This window comes from Cervus elaphus, chromosome 20 (assembly GCF_910594005.1).
Source record: "Cervus elaphus chromosome 20, mCerEla1.1, whole genome shotgun sequence".
NCBI lineage: Eukaryota > Metazoa > Chordata > Mammalia > Artiodactyla > Cervidae > Cervus > Cervus elaphus.
In genome coordinates this window covers 28,840,893-28,846,173 of record NC_057834.1, presented here as the reverse complement: position 1 = coordinate 28,846,173, position 5,281 = coordinate 28,840,893, and positions in this window count along the sequence as shown.

Below are 5,281 nucleotides of genomic sequence, written 5' to 3'. Positions count from 1 at the left end.
GCTGAGTTTATTCCAGGGATGCCAAGATTCTTCAACATACACAAATCAATCAATGTGATACACCATATTAACAATTTGAAAGATAAAATCCATATGATAAAATAATCATTGGGTAAAAATCCATCTCAATAGATGCATGAAAAGCCTTTGACAAAATTCAGCACCAATTTATGGTTAACTCTTCAAAATACGGGCATAGAAGGAAACTGCCTCAACATAGTAAAGGTCATATGCAATAAGCTTACAGCAAACATTATTCTCAATGGTAAAAAACTGAAAGCATTCCCCCTAAGTTCAGGCAAAAGACAAGGGTGTTCATTTTCACTACTATTATTCAATATAGTTCTGGAAGTTCTATCTATAGCAATCAGAAAAGAAAAATAAATAAAAGAAATCCAGATCAGAATAGAAATAAATAAAATTCTCTGTTTGCAGATATTATACTGTATGCAGAAAATCCTAAAGATAGTAGCAGAAAATTACTAGAGCTAATCAGTGTATTTAACAAAGTTGCAGGATACAAAATCAATACAGAGAAACCACTTGCATTTTTATATACTAACAATGAAAAATCAAAAGAGAAATTAAGGAGTCAATCCTGTTCACCACTGCAACAAAAAGAATTAAATATCTAGGAATAAACTTACCTAAGGAGACAAAAGCACTGTACACAGAAAATTATGAGACAGTATTGAAAGAAATCTGAGACAACATAAACAGATGGAGAGATATTCCATGTTCCTGGGTAGGAAGAATCAATATTGTGAAAATGGCTATACTACCAAACACAATCTAGAACTTCAAATGCGATCCCTATCAAATCACCAATGAAATTTTTCACAGAACTAGAACAAAAAAAATCACAATTCATATGGAAAAACAAAAGACCTTGAATAGCCAAAGCAGTCTTGAGAAAGAAGGAAGTTAGAGGAATCAATCTCTCTGACTTCAGATTATACAACAAAGCTATAGTCATCAAGACAGTATGGTACTGGCCAAAAAACAGAAATATAGACCAGTGGAACAAGATAGAAAGCACAGAAATAAACCCATGCATCTATGCATACCTTATTTTTGACAATGGAGGCAAGAATATACAATGTGGCAAAGACAGCCTTTTCAATAAATGGTGCTGGGAAAACTAGACAGCTACATATAAAAGAATGAATTTAGAACACTTCCTAATACCATACATAAAGATAGATTCAAAATGGGTTAAAGACCAAAATGTAAGACCAGAAACTATAAAACTCTTATAGGTAAGCATAGGCAAAATACTCAATGACATAAATCAAAGTAAGATCCTTTATCACCCACCTCCTAGAATAATGGAAATAAAAACAAAAGTAGGACCTGATTAAACTTAAAAGATAGTGTACTGCCAAGGAAACTATAAGCAAGGTGAAAAAACAACCTTTAGAATGGGAGAAAATAATGGCAAATGAAACAACTGACAAAGGATTAAGTTCCAAAAGAAACAAGCAGCTCATACAACTCAATACCAGGAAAACGAACAACCCAATCAAAAATGGGGAAAAGACCTAAACAGACATTTCTCCAAAGAAGACATACAGATGGCTAACAAACACATGAAATATGCTCAATATCACTCATTATTAGAGACATGCAAATCAAAACTACAGTGAGACATCACCTCACACCGGCCAGAATGGCCATCAACAAAAAGTCTACAAACAATAAATGCTGGAGAGGTGCACTGTTGGTGGGAATGTGAATTGATTCAGCCACTATGGAAGATGGTATGGAGATTCCTTAAAAACCAGGAATAAAACCACCATATGACCCAGCAATCCCAATCCTAGGCATAGACCCTGAGGAAACCAAAATTGAAAAAGATACATGTATCCCATTGTTTATTGCAGCACTATTACAATAGGTAGAACATGGAAGCAACCATGATGTCCATCGACAGATGACTGGATAAAGTAGCTGTTGTACACATACACAATGGAATATTACTCAGCCATAAAAAGGAATGCATTTGAATAATTTCTAACGAGGTGGATGAACCTAAAACCTGTTATACACAGTGAAGTGATTCAGAAAGAGAAATATCATATTTTAACACACATGTGCGGAATCTAGAAAAATGGTACTGAAGAATTTATTTACAGGGCAGCAGTCTAGAAACAGACATAGAAAATAGACTTATGGAAAGAGTAACATGGAAACTTACTTTATAATATGTAAAATAGACAGCCAATAGGAATTTGCTGTATGGCTCAGGAAACTCATCCACCCCAACCTAGAGGGGTGGGATGCGGAGGGAGATGGGAGTGAGTTTCAAAAGGAGGGGGATATATGTATACCTATGGCTGATTCATGATGAGGTTTGACAAAGAACAACAAAATTCTATAAAGCAATTATCTTTCAACTAAAAAATAAATAAATTTTTAAAACTTATAAAAAAAAGCAAATGCACAAAAATATATGTGTAGTTGTGATGCTGGATTTAATTGCTGGCAATAACAGTACAAGAAAGGGTGGGATTAAAGCTTTATTAAAAGAGGGAATGATGCCAAATGGTAATCCATATATAGAAGAAGAAATAAAGAGAACTATAGATGTAAAATAAAGTTATATAGTCATCTCAAAATGTTCTCCTTCATTTAGTTTCTTTTTTGGTAAAGTTATTATCAAAAGTAATAATTATAATAATGTACTGTTGAGTTTGTACATGTATAAATATAATATGTACAATACTAGCTGTACAAAAGTGGAATAGAGTTATGTAAGAGTAATATTTCTATGTGGGGCTTCCCCCATGGCTCAGCAGGTAAAGAATCTGCCTGCCGTGCAGGAGACACAGGAGATGCAGATTCGATTCCTGAGTTGGTAGGGTCCCTTGGGGGAGAAAATGGCAACCCACTCCACTATTCTTGCCTGAAAAATCCCATGGACAGAGGACCCTGGCAGGGTACATTCCAAAGAACTGCAAAGAGTCAGACTCGACTGAATGAGTGAGCATGCATAGAAAACAAAAATTCGCCTGGCAGATACAAATTCAACTGTATCCATTATGGTACATGGGGAAAGGATTAAACAATCAAAGACACAAGTTATCAGAGTGGATAAAAAACATGAGATCCAACTTTGTGCTGTCTACAGGAGACATACTTTACACGCAAAGTTACAAAATGTTGAAAGTAAAAGTGTAGAAAATATATACTATGAAACATGAGAGCTGATATGACTGTACTAATACCAGACAAAACTGACCTAGAAACAAAATAAATTACTAAAGAAAAATAAGGGCAACTTATAAAGATAAAAGAGGTACACATATCAATACAACAAGGATACACAGAACAACAGAGCCACAAAATATGTGAAGCAAAGTTGACAGAATTCAAAGGAGAAACAGTTTACAGCAATAGTTGGAGACATCAGTGCCTCACTTTCAATAACAGAGCTAGACATAATGTCTAAGAAAATAGGAAGCTTGAACAAAACTATGAACTAAGTAGAATTAAAAGACAACTATAGAGCCCTCCAACCAACAATAGCAAAGAACATATTTTTCTCAAATGCCCATAGAACATTCTCCAAGCTAAGATAATATGCTAGTCTACAGAATAAGCTTCTATGCCTCAATAAATTTAAAAAGTTTGAAATCATGCAAAGTACATTCTCTGACATTTCATTCAGTGGAATTAAATCAGAAATCAGTACCAGAAATAATTTAGGAAATAAACAGATACATGAATGTTAAATGAGACAATCATACATTATCAATGGGTCAAAAAAGAAATCAGAAGAATTAGATTAAAATTTCATGATGAATGAAAACAAAAGGACAGCAAACCAAAATTTATAGAGTGTAGCTTAAATAATACTTACAGGACCATTTAAAGTTGTTAAACATTTAATTTAAAAAATGTCAAATTAATAACCTGTGCTTCTAAATTAAGAAATTGGAAAAAGAACAAATTAAATTTAAAGCAAACACAAGGAAGGAAATAAAAATTAGAATGGAAATCAATAAAATAGAAAAATAGAGCAATCAAGAAAATCTCAAAATCAAAAGTTGTTTTTATTTGAAAAGGTTAATAAAATGGACAAAAGTTTAGCTAGACTAAGAAAAAGATGATTCAAATTGTGAAAGTGAAGTGAAAAGTCACTCCGTCGTGTCTGACTCTTTGCCATTCCATGGAATGTAGCCTACCAGACTCTTCCATCCATGGAATTTTCTAGGCAAGAGTACTGGAGTGGGTTGCCATTTCCTTCTCCATGGTATCTTCCCGACCCAGGCATCGAACCCGTGTCTCCCGCATTGCGGGCAGACGCTTTGCCATCTGAGCCACCAGGGAATCCCCAATCTGAAAGCAAAATGTTCAACAAATCATTAAAAAAAAAAAGGAACACGCCATGGGATTTTGCTTATGACTAGCCACATCAACTAAAGCCCCAAACAATGACACATGAACTCAGAGTGTCAGCTGGCCCTCTCCTCCCTCCTGAATTACCTGACCAATGAAAGTTTGGCTTTGTTGTTTCAGAAAGCACTGTTTCTTACATTCCATCAACTGTTCAAAATCATGCCACCTTTTTGCTTGTTTCATATCTGGACCATGACTTTCTCGTACAGCTTTTTTGAAAGGGGTGATATACAACCTTACAGAAATAAAAATATACTAAGAGTGTATTAAGAGCAATTATTCTTATTCCGTTTCTAAGTCATATCAGACTCTTGGCCACCCTGTGGACTGTAGCACACAAGGATTCCCTATCCTTCACTATCTCTTGGAGTTTAGAAATTCATGTCCAGATTCATGTCCATTGAGTTGATGATGCTATCTAACCATCTCATCCTATGCCACCCTCTTCTTCTTTTGCCTTCAATCTTTCCCAGCATCAGGGTCTTTTCCAATGAGTTGGAGCTTTGCATCAGGTGGCCAATAATTTAGGAATCTTCGATAAAAAGGGCTATCCTAGAAAGATATAAATTACCAAAATTGATTTAAGGAAAAAAAAAAGAACAAACAAACAGACAAACAAACTCTGAATAGGCCTATAGCAAAGAAAGAGACTGAATTAATAATTTTAAAACTTCCCACAAAGATAAGGCCTAGCATAGACGACTTTACTGGTGAATTCTACCAAATATTCCAAGAGTTAATATCAATTCTTCACAAACTTTTAAAAAATAACAGAGTGCAGAACACTTTTTCACTTATATATGAATCTAGTATAATCCTGATATTGAAACCAGACATAAACATCACAAGAAAACTATAGTCTCTGAATATAGACACAAAA